Here is a 22,809-nt window from a genome sequence, read left to right as displayed (position 1 = left end):
CATGGGATTTTTAATATCCCATGGGACAAAATAAAATCCTATGATTCAAATTATAAATATACAGTAAATAAATGTGTATGTTACAATGAATTCTGTTTGGTAGTAAATTGTTTTAAGATGAATCTTTTTAGTTGAATATCTTTTTTTCCTTGGAAATGTTAATGCAATTATATTGTTCTATAACTGTTCAAAACTAAACTTTTAAACAACAAAGCAGATAATGTAAGTATCAATATATGTTTATTTATGAATTCTAGAATACTTTTTTGAAACACAATTTTTTCCCATTTGAAATCAATGAAAACTCTATTAATAGGCTTAACATACCAGAAGCTTTTTACATAATTCTATTTTTTTTTCAGGATATCCCTCCACCCAAAAAATTAATAGTTTCTTATCATCCAGCATTGTGTGATCGTAATGTATAGTCCACTTTTTTGCCATTCAGCACAGAACATTGTCATTATTGTGGTTTTAATATCTTTAGATATTTAATAGAACTTCAATTCATTGGCTGAGTGATGAAAATAATAACTGATCTGACTTTTGTCTTTGAATTTATTTTGGTCTTGTTTCTGTGTTTTCTCCTTTTATTCTCAGTGATGAATTTCAATCCTTCTGAAAAAGAACCAATAAAATCCGAAGTTATGGATAATAAAAAATTGTTTGCATACATGTAGCAAGAACATATGATTTTCAATAAAAATAGCTATGCGGTATGGATTTTACTGATTGTTGAAGGTTGTCCAGTGTCATCAGTTGCTAACCTCCTACATCCTTTGGTCTCTGATGGAGAGTTGTCAAATTAGCAATATACCACATCTTCCTATTCTAATTAAGGAATGACAGTAATATTTTTTCTGTCTATGAAGAAATAACATCAAAAATGTGGTGCACACTGAATAACCTGCGTAGCGGGTTATTTAAAAGTGTGCACCACATTTTTTATGTTTTTTCGAATAGACAGAAAAAATATTACAGTCATTTCTTATAATTTAATTCTAAATTCCATTTTAAACCGCCCAAGTAAACCACGAAAAAACGTTGATGACGTCACGGTCACATGACAAAATTATGTCTATGAGCTGATAAACAAAACAACGTCAGCCAATTAGAAGACGCGTTACATCCAAAATTAAATTATTATTATATAACAATCAATTTATGTATTCTTCTTTATAACATTTGGGTATTTTCCCCAGTTATATATATATAGATCAATGTTAAAACTTTAGGCAACTACAATAAAATTCCATTTTTCACAAGAATTTGCAATATATTATACAGAAAGCCAACAATAGAAACAGCACTTCTTTAAACTTCTGAAGTTCTGAAAGAGTTCCACTTGTGTTTTATTTCAATTAGAAAATACAATGAACTCTTTGGACATGTTGGAAATTATAACATTGATACAAAAAATTATATTGTTTTTTTTTTCTTCTTATTTTTGTGTTGTTCGGTTGCTGTCTCATTTTTATATATGGTTATACATATATCCTAAATCTTCTTTTTTATATACTTAATCATTAATACACAATGTAGTAAAAATGGGATATTTTTTATTTTGATAATCTCAAAACATTATTATTCTATCAAATAACTTATTTCCAAGTTCACAAAACACCAATGTGTCAGATATTAATTTTAAGACATGTATACACATGATCAACAAGCAGTTGAAACAAGGAATTATTTGGATCTGGAATAATTTTGAATTCTGGAAAATTGATGAGTAATTTATGATGAAAACTAACCCAACTAAATAGGGTTAGCCAATTTTGCACGCATGGCTAAGGGGGGTTAGTTAGTTCATACTGAAATGATAGTGAAATTAAAATTAACCTTAGCCATGCGCGCATGGCTAACCCTATTTAGTTGGGTTAGTTTTCATCATACATTTCTAATCAATTTTCCAGAAGTCATAATTATTCCAGATTCAAATAATTCCTTGTTTTGACAGGATGTCATGCAAAAATCTCACTAATAATAAACTTTCACAAAAACTCCATACTCAGTGAGTACTATTAAAGTTCTAAGTACAGGACAAATTCCTAGTACAGGACACAATGCCTGGCAAACACTAGCATGTGTCAATGTCTAGTCAATCATGTAACCATGAAAATGAGGTCATGGTCAGATGACACCTGCCAGCTAGACATGTACACCTTACAATCATTCCATACACCAAATATAGTAGACCTATTGCATACAGTATAAGAAAAAACAGACCAAAACACAAAAACTTAACTATAACCACTGAACCATGAAAATGAGGTCAAGGTCAGATGACACCTGCCAGTTGGTCATGTACACCTTACAGTCCTTCCTTACACCGAATATACTAGACCTATTGCTTATAGTATCTGAGATATGGACTTGACCACCAAAACTTAACCTTAAATATAAAAAAGAAGATGTGGTATGATTGCCAATGAGACAACAACTCTCCACAAGAGACCAAATGACACAGAAATTAACAACTATAGGTCACCGTATGGCCTTCAACAATGAGCAAAGCCCATACCGCACAGTCAGCTATAAAAGGCCCCGAAATGACAATGTAAAACAATTCAAACGAAAAACTAACGGCCTAATTTATGTACAAAAAATGAACGAAAAACAAATATGTAACACATAAACAAACGACAACCACTGAATTACAGGCTCCTGACTTGGGACAGGCACATACATACAGAATGTGGCAGGGTTAAACATGTTTGCGGGATCCAAACCCTCCCCCTCACCTGGGACAGTGGTGTAACAGTACAACATAAGAACAAACAATAATAAAATGCTCCACTGGGGCGCAGCTTGATACGACCGCAGAGGTCGAACCCTGAACAGTTGGGGCAAGTATGGACAACATTCAAGCTTGATACAGCTCTGAATTTGGATTGTGATTTAATATTTGACACAGCATATGTTTCTGACACAGAATGAATGTGGTCTAAGAACTTAAAAATTTTTAATTTACCTATTCAAACCATATCATTATTATTTGCTTTTATATATAAATCAGAAATAACCAATTTAAAATGGAAAATTTTAAAGAAAAAAAAAGGAAAAAAAATCCCACCACCAAATTTTTTGAACCCCCTTATGATTCATCACCCCAAAACTCAATAACAGCCTTCCCTTTGTGGTATGGTACCTTGCAGTACAATTTCAGAGAGATTCATACACTTGAACACAAGTTATTGTCTGGAAACTAGAAAAATGCTTGTTTTTTGGTCCTTTTTTGGCCCCAAATTCCTAAACGTTTAGGGCAATTACCCCTTAACTCAAACCCAGCTTTCCCTTCGTGATATGGAAACTTGTCGTACAATTTCATAAAAATCCATACACTTACACACAAGTTATTGTCCTGAAACTAGAAAAATGCTTGTTTTTTGCCCCTTTTTTGCCCCTAATTCCTAAAATTTTGAGGCAATTACCCCCAAAATCAATCCCAGCCTTCCCTTTGTGGTATTGTACCTTGCAGTACAATTTCAGAGAGATCCAAACACTTGAACACAAGTTATTGTCTGGAAACTAGAAAAATGCTTATTTTTGGCCCCTTTTTCCTAAACGTTTTGGGCAATTACCCCCAAACTCAATTCCAGCTTTCTCTTTGTGATATGGAACCTTGAAGTACAATTTCAGAAAGATCCATACACTTACACTTAAGTTATTGTCATGAAACTAGAAAAATGCTTGTTTTTTGCCCCTTTTTGGCCCCTAATTCCTAAAATTTTGAGGCAATTACCCCCCAAAATCAATCCCAGCATTCCCTTTGTGATATGGAACCTTGTGGTACAATGTCAGAGAGATCCATACACTACCACACAAGTTATGTCTGGAAGTTACAAAAATGCTTATTTTTGGCCCCTAATTCCTTAACTGTTGGTACCATAACCCCCAAAATCAATCCCAACCTTTCTTTTGTGGTATTGAACCTTATGGTAAAATTTCATAGAGATCCATTCACTTAAACTAAAGTTAGAGTGCGAAAACCACTCTACGGACGACGACGACGCCAATGTCATACCAATATACGACCGCAAAAAAATTTTGCGGTCGTATAAAAATCAGTTGAAAGAGGCTTAACTCATCAGATGGATAAAAATACAAATACTACAAATACATGTGGACTTGGCCGGGTTCTTGTACATCTGAACAACAAAAAGACACTAAGTACAGATCTGAGAGTACTCGCAGTTACTGACAGCTAGTACAAAGCCACTAACAACTAATAATAAAAATCATGCATCTAAGACTAAGTTCTTGTTCACAGATCTATGAAATGAGGTCTAGGTCAAGTGAAAACTCTCTGACGAGCATGAGGACCTTGCAAGGTACGCACATACCAAATATAGTTATCCTATTACTCATAATATGAGAGAAATTAACATTACAAAAAATCTGAACTTTTTTTTCAAGTAGTCACTGAACCATGAAAATGAGGTCAAGGACAATGGACATGTTTCAGACAGAATTCGTATCATGAGGCATCTATATACAAAGTATGAAGCATCCAGGTCTTCCACCTTCTAAAATATAAAGCTTTTAGGAAGTTAGCTAACGCCCACGGGGGTGTCTCAACATGGGATTTTGGGTACAGTTGTGCAGCTGGAATTTAAAAAACACCCCCCATTCATATATTGAATAATTGTGAATTCCCTACCTATACATATATTTCACAGCGAAATCATAACCCATTAAGTGAAGATCGTTGCACAACAAACTGAAAAATTATGACCCATTGATATATTTCCTCGGTAAAATTGCACCCCATTGATATATTTGATGCATCAAAAAAGGGACCCTTCCAGCGGCACATATGTATATACCTTAATAAAGGAAGAGACCCCCCCGTGCTAACGCCACCGCCGTAGCCTCCACCGGATCACTATCCCTATGACGTGCTTTCTGCAACAAAAGTTGCAGGCTCGACAAAAATACATGAACATTTTAAAGTACTGAATTTTCAGTATATACATGTAAAAACCACAAGTTACTAACTGAAGTTCATGGTGAACTTTAACCAACTAGAGGCTCTAAAGAGCCTGTGTCGCTCACCTTGGTCTATGTGCATATTAAACAAAGGATACAGATGGATTCATGACAAAATTGTGTTTAAGGTGATGATGTGTTTGTAGATCTTACTTTACTGAACATTCTTGCTCCTTACTATTATCTCTATCTTTAATGAACTTGGCCCGGTAGTTACAGTGGAAAATATTTTGTAAAAATTTACAAAAATTTACAAAATTTGTGAAAATTGTAAAAAATTGACTATAAAGGGCAATAACTCCTTAAGGGGTCAATTGACAATTTTGGTCATGTTTGACTTATTTGTAGATCTAACTTTGCTGTACATTATTGCTGTTTACAGTTTATCTCTATCTATAATAATATTCAAGATAATAACCAAAAGCTGCAAAATTTTCTTAAAATTACCAATTCAGGGGCAGCAACCCAACAACGTGTTGCCTGATTGGTCTGAAAATTGCAGGGCAGATAGATCTTGACCTAATGAACAATTTTATCCTCATCAGATTTGCTCTAAATGCTTTGGTTTCAGAGATATGAGCCAAAAACTGCATTTTACCCTATGTACTATTTTTTAGCCATGTCGGCCATCTTGGTTCGCAGGCGGGGTCATCGGACACATTTTTTAAACTAAATACCCTAATGATGATTGTGGACAAGTTTGGTTAAATTTGTCTTAGAAGTTTCAGAGGAGAAGATTTTTGTAAAAGATTACAAAAATTTACAAAAAATGGTTAAAAATTGACTATAAAAGGCAATAACTCCTTAAGGGGTCAACTGACCATTTTGGTCAAGTTGACTTATTTGTAGATCTTACTTTGCTGAACATTATTGCTCTTTACAGTTTATCTCTATCTATAATAATATTCAAGATAATAACCAAAAACGGCAAAATTCCATAAAATTCAGGGGCAGCAACCCAACAACGATAGATAGATCTTGACCTGATAAACAATTTTACCCCATGTCAGATTTACTCTAAATGCTTTGGTTTCAGAGATATAAGCCAAAATCTACATTTTACCCCTATGTTCTATTTTTAGCCATCTTGGTTGGTTAGCCGGGTCACCGGACACATTTTTTAAACTAGATACCCTAATAATGATTGTGGCCAAGTTTGGTCAAATTTGGCCCAGTAGTTTCAGAGGAGAAGATTTTTGTAAAAGTTATCGACGACGGACGACATCGATGTGGACGGACGACAGAGGCCAAGTGATGAGAAAAGCTCACTTGGCCCTTTGGGCCAGGTGAGCTAAAAACTTTAAGTGAATACAATTTAGAGAAAGACAGATGGATGCTCAAACACTATCATAACAGAGCATAAAACTTACCAAACAAGATGTTTTACATTTATCCTTCAGAAGCAGGAAAACTGAAGTGTTTCTTTTCTTTCTCTGCCCTCCATGATATAAACTTCAAATTCATTCATGCAAAATATGAAAATCTGCAAAAGTAGGACCTTGTACCGCAGCTTATCCACATTTTGACTTTTGAACTGCATTGTTCTTTTCATCTTGCTGGCAACCTAAACATAAAAAAAAATAATAAACACATAATTCTGGATTAACTTTGTGTATTTATTTTTGTTGGTACAAACAATTTTTTCCAACTTTAAACTAAATCTGCCTCTGCTTTAAAAAACAACTGAAAACCATGTATTTATCTTAATTGAAAACAATTTCTTGAGTTTTTCTCATTTGTATCACCCTGTTATTATATATAAATTTTATTTTTGTCCCTTTTTAAAAATAGAAATGGTTTAAATTCCTCAATAATCATGATAATTCTAGTCAGTCAATTAAAAATGTATGAATAAATTATTTAACCTGTATACTATTAATATCAATATATTTCATTTTTGATAAAAACTAGGCTCTGTGTTGAAGACCATACCTTGACCTATAATGGTTTACTTTTATAAATTGTGTGACTTGGATGGAGAGTTGTCTCATTGGCACTCATACCACATCTTCCTATATCTACAAACAGATTCTATGGGCGAGCAGACATTATACCCTGGAGGTGGTTTTAAAAAAAGCATACGACTTAGATGTACCATAAGCATGGAAAAACAATTCAGCAGTCAGTTTCACAAAAAAACTTACAAATAATATTGATAGTAATTAAGTCATGTACAATACAGTATACTTAAGATAAATTGTAAGTTTTTTTTTTTTGTAAAACCGACTCAAGTATACTTATAATCAATCTTAGTCGTACGTATTAAGTATTATTCATCTTTTGGATAATTTGTTGGTTTATTTTATGAATATACAGTGGCAGATCCAGAACTTTTCATAAGGGAGGGCCGGCTCGAGTCATGCTTCAGTGATGGTCCGAGTACACAGTTATTTCGTAGTGCATTTCTTTTAGACAATAAATGAAAATTAAAAAAATCCCACCTGCGCTTTCTCAATAATATTTTTACAGTGTGTTGTACTACTTTTGGGACAAATTATATCAAAATTATAGAAAACTTCATCGGCTCCAACTCAAAATATGGACAATTTTATGTTAAGGGGGTCTTGAAATCTTTAGACAGCTTCCGAAGTGCTTATTTTTAACCTTTTTCAGCTGGACCAAATCACTACTTTACTTTAAAATTCAAGACCCAAATTTTTTTACAGTGTAATTTCATCCCCCTACTTGCTATTTGAGGCATAAAACATGGAGAAATAAATTTGGAAGGGGTATAAAAAAAATTGGCAAGTAACACACTGTCCACACTAGGGACTATATGTGTGGACAACGAAAATCAAAGGACGATAACTGTGTACTCAGACCTAATAGGATAGAAAAAGTTGACTAATCTTAATAAAACTTGGTATGACCAAAGTTTAATAAATTATGAGACTGCCTACAAAGTTTCATGGCAATAAGATATATATTATAGACAATATGATAAATTCTATATTCAACTTTGCGTGTTAAATTTTGACGTTAAAATTGAAAAATTTCAACTATCAACATTTGAGGCTTTTAAAATTAAAATATTGCAAAAAAATACTTTTAAAATACATTAATATATAATATATCATGTATTAAAAGCAATAGAGTACTCATTTGATATATCAGACTTAGCATAATTTTTCAAAAGTCAAATTTATATGAGCCTGTGCCTAAAAATGGAGGTTTTCCAATGAAGGGGGGCCTTACATGAATATGTAATATTTTCCAGCAATTTAAAATTTTTGAAGCTTTTTGGTTATAAATAATCCTTACATATGTATTTAATGTACTTTAAATGGAAAGAAAACTTACAAATAACATATCATATTAGTTTAAAAGGGTCTTAGGCCAAGTAAGACTGAAAATAATTTAGGGTCAATTTAGCCCATAGCACATATTTACATATAAAAATGCATATTGAAGCTATAGGAAATAAAAATGTGTGTCTTTTCTATCATTTCTATACTCAGGTGACATGATACAATAAATCTGAGCACAAAAAGACTCTTGCATTCAACTTTTTTTGCAGACAGTATGGTCTGATATAAAGATTTTTCACTTTTTAGTGAAAAACTTGCAGGTAATTTTAGTCTCAACAGGCTTATATTTGAACCACTTGCTATCCTACAGAAGAAAAGAAAGATATTATGTGAAATGAAACAGGTACAAAAGACATTGTTAAGTGCTTTTTATACAAATTTAGTGAGGTCTTTATTATGGACTTCAACTTTTATGTACCAAGCTCCTCACATTTAACTTGATCCAAACAGGGCGTTAGACGAGGGTCATTTATACAACACATTTTGCACATATTGTCTGAGATAATCTTCTTTTCTGTAGATTCAGAGTTCACAAATGAGTAATACAACTGGATTAAAGCATAGAAACACAAATATTGACACATGAAAACCTGTCAGATAGAAAGTCAGAATGCCACTTATGCATCAAAATTGAAAAAGCTATGAAATGCTTATTTTGACCATATAATGCCAAAATTGGTCATTTTTGCAGAAATTCTATCAAATAAAAGTTTAAATCCTTTAGTTTCATGCTATTTGACAAATTGACACCATCAAATCATTCAGGGAAGTTGCCAAAGTACAGATTCTATATTTCCTGATTTCACCTCTTAGGTCCGAGTACACAGTTATTTCGTAGTGCATTTCTTTTAGACAATAAATGAAAATTAAAAAAATCCCACCTGCGCTTTCTCAATAATATTTTTACAGTGTGTTGTACTACTTTTGGGACAAATTATATCAAAATTATAGAAAACTTCATCGGCTCTAACTCAAAATATGGACAATTTTATGTTAAGGGGGTCTTGAAATCTTTTGACAGCTTCCAAAGTGCTTATTTTTAACCTTTTTCAGCTGGACCAAATCACTACTTTACTTTAAAATTCATGACCCAAATTTTTTTACAGTGTAATTTCATCCCCCTACTTGCTATTTGAGGCATAAAACATGGAGAAATAAATTTGGAAGGGGTATAAAAAAAATTGGCAAGTAACACACTGTCCACACTAGGGACTATATGTGTGGACAACGAAAATCAAAGGACGATAACTGTGTACTCGGACCTGATCCCTATATAATCAACCAAATTTTTCCCAAAAAAGCCCCAACCCCAACCCCCCCCCCTTCCCCCCCCCCCTCCCGGATCAGCCTATGATATATATGTTTATATATCTCTCTGATATGCCATTTCAAATCAAATGTGTATTAAATAAAACTTTACACTAGAAAAGTAATGGATAGTTACACATTTGGGAAACTTACAAGTTCACAGCATGCCGGTGCCTTAGTCCAGATAATCATGCCGTCTGCTGTGAGTATTTTTGACTTTTTTTGATCCCACGTCGCAGGAAGGCGTCAAAGCAAAAATTTAAAATAGCCTTCCTAGACGTCATAATTATTTGGACTAGCCGGTGCCTGTGACTGTGTTCAAAGTGGTGGGTTTTCACCCTCGTTGTATTGCGGAAAAACGATTTAGGCAAATTGAGAAAAACATCATGTCTGTGGTTGATAATAGTGTGTGTGCATTAATTAAATTTTCTATACCTTCTTATTTAATATTTTTCCAATTTTGAGTACTGACGGCAAGTGTTGTAACCAATGTCTTGAGACCAATGTGCTATTTACAAGTGCGATCGAGAAATGCAGGGGAAAGAAACTTATCAATTATGTTTATTCTTAAGACAAAACTGAGCCGCCGTAAAAATGAACCGTGTCGAGGAGGTTACTGACACCAAGGATTTGCACTATACAAATCCTTGCTGACACGTAATAGGGCAGAGACATATTTACACATATGTGTATATATGTCTCTGTAATAGGGTCATCCCTCGAGAACATTAACTAGTACATTGGTAGTTTACTATGCAGTCAGTATCCCGAAAAAAAAACGTATGGATGAAAAACGCTTAGTGGTTTCGGCTGACTACTAATACGTTCACTTTGTCTAAAAAATATCCCGGCAGCGTTAAAGTTGAAGTCAGGATCTTGGGGGGGGGGGGGGGGGGGGGGGTCTTCTTTTTCTGTGTTCATTATTTTTTTTTGCTATATTTCTACAAACTTACACTTTTTGCTCATTACTCTCTTTCCTCATATTTTAGCATTTCATTATTCTTTAATCTTTATTGTTTGCCCGTTATTCTCTATTCTGTTAACCCCCATCCATACCCTGTTATGTGGACTTAAGCTTTCGGTAGTTTATTTTATCCTATTTCTGTCTAAATACATTATTTATCACAAAACAAAAACTTACTAAATATTTTTTTATGAAGTCCTCACCAGTTGCGGATCCAAAAAATGTCATAAGGAGGCACTAACTGTCATGCATAAAGAGGGGGCCCGCTTCAGTGATTCTCTAAATAATCAACCATTTTTTTTCCAAAAAAGGGGCGGGCCCTCACCTTAATCCACCTCTAAACCCTTCCCACTTCGTATCCTTGAATTCAGATTCAAGATCTCTCTGACTAAAGTAAGTAAGTAAGTCACATTTGCTTATATCAGGTTTTTGAATTGAACTGGCGGATAGTTGTTTCATTACCAATCGTACCACATCTCCTTATTTGTATATATACGAAAGCTTTATTCATATTTTTTGGTGTATTGATGAATGTGTAAAGATGCAGCAATTGTAATACATTTTAAAATACAGCACAAGAGATGCAGATTATATAAAACCAATCTCACTATACAAATCCTTTATAAAACTTATAAGTCGAAGACATACTGACAAACGCCATGGCAAAAACTTAAAAACGTCCAAATGACGTACAACAGTCTATAGAACTTGACTATAGCATTTAAAACGCATAAGAAGCACCCAGACAGTCAAACAGAAATTAAAAGAATAAATAATTTGTAAAGATTTTCAACTAGGCCTACAGCTATATGTTCTTATCGTCTAACAGTAAACATAGGTTCTGGTATTATGTGATAAGTCATGTTTTCATGCAGACCCAGTTTTATTGATACCTTGAACTTAAAGTGGTTTTATGCATATCAGCCCAGATTATGTGTGTAATTTTATTGAACAATTCAACAATACACGTTCTAAACAGGTTAAATTCAATTTAAAAATTTTAAAAATTCAGATCTACTGGCATTCAACACCCAATTACTTACTTGCTGTATATTGCTAACTTTGATTGTATATTGTCAATCCCTCCACATCGTGAATACGCCATGCGAGGTGTTGGATAAGTTTGATACAGGGTGGCGGCTTCGAAGCGTAGAAAAAAATCCAGGTAAATGAAAGTGTAAAATTTTGTTGTTGAAAATTTTAAGTACTAAATTCCTAAATTTGTACTTTACTCCGTTCTACAGGTAACATGGTTGTTTGATATGAAAATAGGATAAAAAGCATCCGGAAAAATTAATTATCACGTTATAAGTATTCGTAAATGGATATGAAAAAACTTAACAAGGAATAAGTATTGGTAAACGGACAGAAAGTCGCAGGACAAAGGTTTAAATTAATTATTTTACAATTGTTTAAATATATGAGAGAAAGTTCTTGACGAATTGATTTTATTTATAGATAAATGTATTTAGTTGAGGAAATGATTAATTCGCTTTCAAATAGTTTTTTTTATCAATAACTTATAAAAAGGAGATATTTTTGACAGCATGACTTCAGTTAATTACCAAACCGCTTTGGCAGATTGTTTTCTTAACAATCATTGTTCATATTAATATTCAAAAATAAATTTTGTTTACAAGTCCGTTTACTTTTAAAAATGTTTCAGAAAAATACTGAAACGTTTTTAAAATTAAGTTTATTCAAAGAAAAAAATATCCCAAAACTGAATCGTGACTTTTTACTTGTTACTTTTTGTTGTACGTTCTAAGTGTCAATCCTAGCAAACACAAATTTGGAAATAAAATCGATTACAATGTAATTTTATAGAAGGAAAAAGGGGGGGTTAATGAACAAATTATTACTATACACTCACATACTTCTAAAAAGATTTGCATATGTAAGCTGTCTATAGATAATGTTAAATTATTTCAGGAGTTTCAATTAATTTAGGAGGAAAAAAAAAGATTATAAACAGTTTAGTTTTCAACGCCTACTACTACAAAAAATAGTGATTCTTTTTGTAGATTTGGTACTTCAGTTTCGACTCAAAATTTCCTATTGTAATTGTTAGATGCCAAATATTTAGGAGAAGATTGTACTTGTACTTTATGTAATTGTGGTTATATTGGCGACGCGATTCATTATATTATAGCAAGGATTTGTAAAAATCCTTGATTATAGAATGTTCGGCAATAGACGAAAGTAGACAAACCCTATTTAAACGGGGTTTTGATCTCCAAGGACGCCACATTTTACATCGAATAAGATCTATATTTGTTAACGTTTTCAAATGAAATAACTTGAATTGAAAATTTCCCGACTATGTGAAGATTTCTTATATTTCTAAATGGCTTCAACTATTACATACAAAACGAAATATTTATTTAACTTTTTTTGTAAAAACAATATTCATGTATTTTTATAATTTTTCCAAGGAAACGGTTTTTTTTTTTTTTGTTTGCAAAGTTTACTTGTATGTGTTTATAACCATCACCAATCAGTCCTAATTATTAAAGATCAAACGTCGTAATCAAAATGATGATTGGTATTGAATATGATCATCGGTCATGCATGACGTATCCCAAATAACTTCTTTAATGTTGGTTTGATTTTATCAGAGACATAGTATTATATGTCTCTGATTTTATCAAAACCAAGTATTATATGTCTCTGATTTTATCAAAACCAAAATTATAAGATCAAATATTAAATTATCTATCGAATGTATACCCTCAACATTCACTAAAACATATATACATGTCCTGAGTGACTGTTTATGTCCTGTCTACACTCAGGAGGTCCTGAGCAGTTTTTAGACGTACCGTTAGTTTATAGGCATATATTTGAAGCTGTTCTTAATTATGTACATTATCTATAGGTATACATGTATCAGACAAAAAGCCTTTCCAATGAACTTAGTTCTAGTTATCTTAGTTCCTAGTCACAGGCACTTGTCTCAGAAAAAAAATTTCCTATATACTTTTAATGTTATATTAAGCAGGGACTTTCTATACTAAGTTAGTATAGAAAGTCCCTGTATTAAGGTATATAGGAAACAAAATTCTGAGACAAGTGTCTGTGGTCCTAGTGTGAAATAAATCCACTGGGAATTGGCCTTTTTAAACACATCTTTATATACGTTTTCTCAAGGGTTTGTACATGTAAAGTGAAATTATGTTTACTCAATGCGTAGTTACATAAGTTTATTTGCTACTTTTTTTCTTCTTTATTTTATATAAATGATTTTTTTTTTTTTTAATTTTAACATTTTTCGAAAGAATTGTAGTGTTGCAATAGGGAATGGACACAGATACTTAACTACATTTAACGAAAAAAAATTTGTGTAATGTCATCAATCTGTATTACACATAGACAGGATGTTCTCTAGAAAACTATGATATTTCTAATACGTTATACACACCCCAGGGTACACGCACTGTCGTAATGGAAAATTACTGCATGCTTTAATTACCTGTAATCAGCCATTCAACAAATCAGTTGACTTGACCATGTCATTACAGTTTAAAAAGTTTTTCCTCAGATCAAAACGGAATATTCATTTTAACTTTAAAATTTAAAACTTTAAAACGTATACTTTGATATAATTATGACGTAAAAGAATTTAACAATTTAATAATCGGATTTTTCCAAAGATTAAAATACAATTATATTTATTATTCTGGGACTGACAGATATATCACAGGCACTTGTCTCAGAATTTATTTCCTATATACTTTTATTAAAGTATATAGGATTTTTTTCTGAGACAAGTGCTGTGAGATATATACATGCATAAGTCCCAGACATATAATTTCTTGAGAAAAAAAATCAGGAGGGAAGTCAGAGGGAAGTGAAACAAACATTTTAAGCTTTTATTAAAAATTGTTGGGAAAACAATAAAATACGACACTGAGTTTTGAAAAAAAAGTTTATGATTGGTCTTATTATTTTTTTTAATAAAGATAGAAACAATTTTTTGTCCCAAGAAAAAAAAACAATGCCCCTTTTTAGCCAAACCGACACACGCCGATGAATGAAGAATTCCAAGTAGGGTCACAAGGTCACATTTTAAAACTTTTTCAGTCGCCCAGTCTCAAAAAGCAATTTTTGACTGACATTGTTTTTAGTCGAATTATGTTTTTGCAGGTCAGGTTGCAAAGTGGCAGGTCGGATTTGACAATGTCAAGTTGACAACGGTCCTAAAAAATATCCGAAAAAATGTTGAATCAAACGATATGAACCTACGCAGTTTTATATTATAAGACTGACACACACTAGTGTGCTAACTGTGCTGGGTGAGGTGCTGTAACTTGATATACATGTATCATTAAGTTACAGTACTGTTAGGATTTGCCTGCCTTTTTACAGGGACTTTCTATACTATCTGTTAGTATAGACTGCCCCTGGCTTGAAGCTGGGGTGTCGCTGGGGTTCTGTTACCCCACCCTATTCATATAATTTAGATCTTAAAAATGTATACCTTTTCATATATTGCGTGGGTAAAATTGTAACCTTTTCCCATATTGGTTGGTTTTCGTGGGGTGTGTTGGAAAAGTGGAATATTCAAGGCTAAGATTCTGTATGTAATGTTTACTTACGGCGAGACTTTCGGCTGTGAAAAAATGACAGGGCTTTTCATATACAAGTAATTGGAACTTTATCGACCTTATCATATATTTCTGAAAGTTTTCCCCACCTATTCCCATATTTTCAAGCTGGAAAAGGTGACCTATTCCAGCGGCACGTCCTATCACCTTGTATATAGGAAGTGCCCCCCCCTTCCCGAGTAAAATACACAAATGTATAATACCTTAATTCAGGAGCACAGTCTGTCTTTACCCTAAATAACTTCGAGATTAATATGTAAGTTTACTTTGCTAATCGATGTTCCTGTAATTCAGATTTAAATTTATTTGTGAGACCCCCGTCACTATTTATATTCACTCAAAGAAAGGGGTTCTCCGTTACTGGGAAAATCCAAGAACGTATTGTGTTAGTTATACGTCCTTGGAAAATCTTATCTGATTCAGGATCAACTTATCGGTTACACTCCCCTATCACCAGTGATTCTTTGTGAACTGACATTCTGAAAAAGGTATACTGTTGACTATCAATTAGCATGATTAGTTACAGATGTCGACTCGGACTACTGCAAAAGACAATAATTCAGTTCACTGATTTAGATTGAATAGTGGTTCGGTTAATCCCGTCTTCCCCAAACAAGTAAGAATTAGGTTACATCTTTTGGTAGTCCAAATAATTATGACGTCTAGCAAGGCCATTTTATTTTTTTTATGCCCCCGCCGTAGCGGTGGGGGCATTAAGTTTTACCCTTGTCCGTCTGTACGTACATACGTCCGTACGTCCCAAAATTGGTTTCCGTTCTCTAACTTGAGTTTGCCTCAACCAAATGTTAAAGTAAAAACTTATACACAATGCTTATTACCACAAAAAACAGATCAAGTTTGAATTTTGGTGGCGTCACTTTAACCGTTCTAGAGTTATGCCCCTTTATAAATGGAAAAATTGCAAAATTTTTAGTTTCCGTTCTCTAACATTCTAACTTAAGTTTGCCTCAACCAAATGTTATAAAACTTATACACAATGCTTATTACCACAAAACACAGATCAAGTTTGAATTTTGGTGGCGTCACTTTAACTGTTCTAGAGTTATGCCCTTTATAAATGGAAAAATTGCAAAATTTTTATTTTCTTCTAAATATCGAGTAATTTTTAAAATTGAAATTATCTTCCTTTGTCCATTATTATAGTTGAATCAACTACAATCAATGCTTTATACAATGCAATGTTTAATTTTGACTTCCACTGATAAAACACAGATCAAGTTGAATTTGGGTAGTTTCACTTTAACCATTATTGAGTTATGCCCCTTTATAAATTGAAAGATTGCAAATTTTTAGTTTCCATTCTGTAACTTAAGTTTGCCCCAACCAAACATTATGAAACCTATACCCAATATTCATTACCACAAAACTAAGATCAAGTACAAATTTTTTGTTTCCGTTTTCTAACTTTAGTTTGCCTCAACCAAATGTTATGAAACTCATACACAATATTTATTACTACATAATACAGATTAAGTACGAAATTTGGTGGCGACACTTTTACCATTCTTGAGTAATGTCCCTTTATAAACATAAAAATTGCTGAATTTTTCGTTTCTGTTCTCTAACTTTAGTTTGTCTCAACCAAATGTTATAAAACTTATACACAACCGTTCTAGAGTTATGCGTGTTTACAAATAGAAAAATTGCTGAATTTTTAGTTTCTGTTCTCTACTTAAGTTAGCCTCAACCAAATGTTATGAGACTTACACACAATGCTTATTACCACAAAACTCAGATCAAGTTCATATTTGGGTAGCGTCACTTTTACCGTTCTTCAGTTATGTCACTTTACATTTTTCTATCTATCTATCTTCATATTTCCGCACTCAGTCACAACTTTGACTATTACGTGCCCAGAAAAAATCTAAAATAGCCTTGCAAGACATCATAATTATTTGGACTAATCTTTTGGCAAATATGGTCGTACCACAGGGGTTTGTTACAATTTGCCGGGTTTTCTATTCTTACGAACCCTGAAAAACTTACCAGGCCAGTTGATAAAAAATCTGTCTCCCCTTTTTATCCCACCAGAAAATCAAAAGGTTGTCTCCTTACACCTACATGACAAAAACATATACAAATATGGTATCATTGCCAATGTGACGGCTCTTCAACAGAAACTAAAAACGTAGAAGTTAACAACTATATAGGTCACCGTACAGATTTCAACAATGGGCTAAAAAGCCAAACTGCGTAATAAGCTACAAAAGGCTAAAATAGATAGGCAATATCTGACAAGGGTAGAAATGTTCAGAATGTTGAAAAAAAAATCTACTGTCCATTTGCATCAAAACTGGCAGCTGACTCATAGGAGTTGTTGCCTTAAATACAGATTTTAACCATTTTTTTTTTCTTCATATTTCTTGAATTTGCCTTTTTATCTCGAAAACTGTAATAATTAAAGAGAAACTTAAATCTTATTAAAAAGTTATTGCTTTTCAATGATGATTTTGATCCAGTTTTTGCAAAAACTTGGAAACTTTAAATCTTGGGTAAACTCCTTATATTATACTGCCTGGTCTCATGGTAGCGTGTTCACCTCACATGCAGAAGGTTGTTTATTTTGAACCCAACCGGGTAAAACCAAAGACTTAAAAGTTGGTATTTGATGCTTCTCCCCTAAGGACGCAGTATTATTAAGGAGTAAGAGCAAATACTGGTTTGTTCAGAGTCAGAATAATGTGTCAAGGTAAGGTGACATGTCTCTCTGAGAACTAGTGTAAGAGATAAATTGTCTGGTCAGACAAATATAACTACCCCCGGTAGTATAAAAAGTCCATGGATACAGAATTTACTAGTATATTTAGTCCGATGTCAGTAATTTATGTCCCAAGACTAATTTTCCTAGTCCATGACATCATTATTTCTAGGTAAAAATGTCCAGTTTTTCTAATACTGTATGCAACATGTCAAGTATATTTGGTGTATGAAAATTTTTAAGGATGTACATGTTAGTCTGGCATGTTTTATTCGACCTCGACCTCATTTTTATGGTTCATTGCTCAATGTTATTTTTTTGTTTTTTGGTCAGTTTTTCTATTTTCTTATTTTCAAATTAGCAATAGGGCAACTATATTTGGTGTATGGAATGATTGTAAGGTGCATATGTCTGACTGAGAAGTTTCATCTTACCTTGACTTTATTTTCATAGTACATTGGACAATGTTTAGTTTTTTGTGGTTTTTTTTTTCGGATACTGTAAGCAATAACATGAATAAGGCCCCTATATTTGGTGAATGGAATAATTGTGAGATGCACATGTCTGTCTGGCATGTTTTATATGACCTTGACCTCATTTTCATGGTTCATTGGTCAATGAAAAGTTTGCATTGTTTTGTCAGTTTATCATATGCTTTTAGCAACAGGTAAATTATATTTGGCAGATGTAACGATTGTAAGGTGTGCATGTCTGTCTGGCAGATTCATATAACCATGATTGCATTTTATGGTTTTTTGGTCAATGCTAAGTTTTCTTGTTTTTTTATACGACCGCAAAAATATACGACCGCAAAAAATTTTGCGGTCATATATTGGTATGACGTTGGCGAAGACACATTGGTTTTCGCACTCTAACTTTAGTTTAAGTGAATGGATCTCTATGAAATTTTACCATAAGGATTGATTTTGGGGGTTATGGTACCAACAGTTAAGGAATTAGGGGCCAAAAAGGGGCAAAAAATAAGCATTTTTCTAGTTTCCAGACAATAACTTGTGTTCAAGTGTTTGGATCTCTCTGAAATTGTACTGCAAGGTAAAATACCACAAAGGGAAGGCTGGGATTGATTTTGGGGGTAATTGCCTCAAAATTTTAGGAATTAGGGGCAAAAAAGGGGCAAAAAACAAGCATTTTTCTAGTTTCAGGACAATAACTTGTGTGTAAGTGTATGGATTTTTATGAAATTGTACGACAAGGTTCCATATCACGAAGGGAAAGGTGGGTTTGAGTTAAGGGGTAATTGCCCTAAACGTTTAGGAATTTGGGGCCAAAAAAGGACCAAAAAACAAGCATTTTTCTAGTTTCCAGACAATAACTTGTGTTCAAGTGTATGAATCTCTCTGAAATTGTACTGCAAGGTACCATACCACAAAGGGAAGGCTGGGATTGATTTTGGGGGCAATTGCTGTAAAATTTTAGGAATTAGGGGCCAAAAAAGGGGCAAAAAACAAGAATTTTTCTAGTTTCATGACAATAACTTGTGTGTAGGGTATGGATCTTTCTGAAATTGTACTACAAAATTCCATATCACAAAGGGAAAGCTGGAATTGAGTTTGGGGGTAATTGCCCAAAATGTTTAGCAAAAAGGGGCCAAAAATAAGCATTTTTCTAGTTTCCAGACAATAACTTGTGTTCAAGTGTATGGATCTCTCTGAAATTGTACTGCAAGGTACCATACCACAAAGGAAAGGCTGGGATTGATTTTTGGGGTAATTGCCTCAAAATTTTAGGAATAAGGGACCAAAAAGGGGCAAAAAACAAGCATTTTTCTAGTTTAAGGACAATAACTTGTGTGTAAGTGTATGGATCTTTATGAAATTGTACTACAAAGTTCCATATCACAAAGGGAAAGCTGGGTTTGAGTTTGGGGGTAATTGCTCTAATTATTAGGAATTTGGGGCCAAAAAGGGGCCAAAAAAACAAGCATTTTTCTAGTTTCCAGACAATAACTTGTGTATAAGTGTATGGATCTCTCTGAAATTGTACTGCAAGGTACTATACCACAAAGGGAAGGCTGGGATTGAGTTTGGGGTGATGAATCATAAGGGGGTTCAAAAAATTGGGGGGGGGGGTGTTTCCCCTTTTTTTTCTTTTTTTTTCTTTAAAATTTTCCATTTTAAATTGGTTATTTCTGATTTATATATAAAAGCAAATAATAATGATATGGTTTGAATAGGTAAATTAAAAATTTTTTAGTTCTAGACCACATTCATTCTGTGTCAGAAACCTATGCTATGTCAAATATTTAATCACAATCCAAATTCAGTGCTGTATCAAGCTTGAATGTTGTGTCCATACTTGCCCCAACTGTTCAGGGTCGTATCAAGCTGCGCCCAGCGGAGCATTTTATTCATTTTATCAGATATTATAAGCATATGTCTACTTGTTGGTGTATGGAATGACTGCAAGGTGTCATATAAAATAAGAAGATGTCTGTCTGCCAAGTTTAATATAACTGTGACCTCATTTTCATAGAATATTGATAATATCAAGCAAAAATGATGAGCAAGACAAGATACAAATGATCCAAAATTGTCAGTTGCCTACTCATTATGTAATAGTAGTTATTGTCATTAAATGATAATGTTTACCCTTTTATGTGTAGGGCAAGAACATTAAAGATAAAGGGAAACTATAAACAAAAGAAATTATCAACAAAAATAGATTTACAGACGTCAACAAAGCCTAAATGGTAAGTCCACTTCTATAAAAGTTATTGCCCTTGAATAATGATTATTATGAAAATAAGATGTGGTATGATAAATGAGAAAACTGTCCACCAGAGTTCAATTAAGTGGATGTAAGCAATGCAATTACTTATTAGAGGCTAATGATGACTTCGAAATAATGACAGGCAAAATATGGCAGGGTTGATATAAAAATAAGAAGCGGTACGATTGCCAATGAGACTTTTCTCCAATAGAGATCAAATGACATTAAATTTAACAAAATTAGTTCAATGTACAGCCTTCGATAATGAGCAAACCCTATACTGCATAGTAATCCATAAAAGGCCATGAAATAACAAATGTAAAACAATTCAATAAGGGCATGGCATCATTTAAAAAGGGCATGGTGTCTATCCATGCTAAACATGCTTGGGTGAAACACCACAAAGGTGAAAGCTAAGTGCCTTATTTTTGCACAAAACAATAAACAAAAAACAAATATGATATATAGCAACAATTGACAACCACTGAATAATAGACCCCTGACTTGGGACAGACACTTACAAAATGTGACATGGTTTAACATGTTTGCTGGCGCCAAATCCTCCTCTAATTAAGGACAGTGGTGAAAGTGTCAGTTCAATATAAAAACTATAAAATCAGTTGAAAAGGGTTTTTTTCTGCTCTTGGGTCAGGTTATTTTGATACATTCCCGTTTTCATTCTCAATTTTATTAACTCATTAGAATGCAACAAACCAGAAAAACAGCTACCAAATACACAGACCGGATGTGGCTGGAAAATTATTCTTTCCCTTTAACAAAAATGATTCAACATACAGATCTATTAGTACTGACAGTTACTGACAGCTAATTCAAAGCAAATATCAACTAATAAAATAAACATTAAGTGAGCACCCAACCCACCCCTAACCTGGGACAGTGGTTTTAATAACAGCACAACATTTGAACAAACTGTAAACATTTGTTGCAATTGGCTTAACTCAAAAGACTGCAACAAGGCACAAAAAACAACTAATATGAAAACCATAGACACAAAGCACTGAATTAAGAGTTCTTACAATTTTATATATTCAAATGAAATTTTTATCAAAATGTACATAAACATGATAAAATAGCCATTTTATTGCTGTATTTCTCTTCATTTATAAATTTTGAGTTTTGTGTATTTGTAGGTCAGACATCTTGGTTTTCATGATCATCATTCAACAGGTCAATACTGAACAGCAAACTTAAAGTTGATATTTTTCTACATAGTGTGACTTTTTTATTAATTTGAAATGGAATGTGTTTTTTTCCTTCATAAGAAAGAGGAAATTTCAACATAATGACTATAAACAAAAAGGAGTCATATCATCATGATCATAGATGCTCAAGAACTTAATCGTGTAAATGCAACAACGTAATTATCAATTGAAAGAAGGGAGGAATGAAAAAATATATATGTATTTTGTTGTCCAAATGAATTGCTTTGTCCACTCATTTAAATCGCTCCATCCAATAAAGATGTACGGAGGAAGATTTTTGAAGAACAGAATGCAAAAATGTTTTGTCTAAGAATTATAGGAATATTCTAGTGGATGAAATAATTTATTTACTTGACTCTTATATAGTGGACTAAATAATTGTTCATAGCAAGCTGAAACAAGAAAACTAAAACTTAACAGGAAAAGTGTTTATTTTATAAATTTACAAATATAAATGTAATATTATGAACACCACAAAGGAATAAGATTCAAATCGTTTGCATATTCATGTAGCTGAAGGACGCCTCCGGGTGCGGGAATTTCTCGCTGCATTGAAGACCTGTTGGTGACCTTCTGCTGTTGTCTGTTCTATGGTCGGGTTGTTGTCTCTTTGATGCATTCCCCATTTCCATTCTCAATTTTATTGCAATGGAACTATAACAAAGAAAACTTTACCTCATGAAAAGAGTAAACTATTAACTGTGCTTTGTCAATTTATTCAGTCAGAATATGAAATATTTTTTTCAGTTCTATTTTTCATAATAAAACAAAGAAGACAAAGATTTCAAATCAATATTTTTTTCTTGTATTAAGACGTCATCATTTTATTTCAGTTAAAGTATTTTATTTTTTGACTTTAAATATTATTATATTTCCAAAATAATAATAATCTTTATTGTCATATAAACAAATTAAAAACATGTTTGTGACAAAATGAAAAAAAACCAAAACACACTCA

General features: G+C 33.0%; 2 long non-coding RNA genes across 3 annotated transcripts; one reads left to right on the top strand and one right to left on the bottom strand.

The window, feature by feature from the left end:
* Positions 1 to 353: 353 nt before the first annotated feature.
* LOC127717761 (uncharacterized) lies at positions 354 to 11,958 on the bottom strand. Of its 2 annotated transcripts, none has more exons than XR_007989359.1 (3): positions 11,616 to 11,958; positions 6,363 to 6,556; positions 354 to 618 (listed from the first exon to the last, which is right to left on the bottom strand). It is a non-coding gene; the product is annotated as an uncharacterized LOC127717761 (long non-coding RNA). The 2 variants fall into 2 exon arrangements; XR_007989358.1 differs by lacking the exon at positions 11,616 to 11,958 and adding an exon at positions 10,044 to 10,225.
* Positions 11,959 to 15,617: 3,659 nt separating this feature from the next.
* On the top strand, positions 15,618 to 22,134 carry LOC127717762 (uncharacterized). The gene is made up of 3 exons (XR_007989360.1): positions 15,618 to 15,667; positions 20,522 to 20,608; positions 21,780 to 22,134. It is a non-coding gene; the product is annotated as an uncharacterized LOC127717762 (long non-coding RNA).
* The last annotated feature ends 675 nt before the right edge of the window (positions 22,135 to 22,809 follow it).

This window comes from Mytilus californianus, unplaced genomic scaffold (genome assembly GCF_021869535.1).
Source record: "Mytilus californianus isolate M0D057914Y unplaced genomic scaffold, xbMytCali1.0.p SCAF_10, whole genome shotgun sequence".
Taxonomy (NCBI): domain Eukaryota; kingdom Metazoa; phylum Mollusca; class Bivalvia; order Mytilida; family Mytilidae; genus Mytilus; species Mytilus californianus.
Note: the sequence above shows the minus strand (reverse complement) of the source record. Positions and strands in the feature narration are given on the sequence as shown.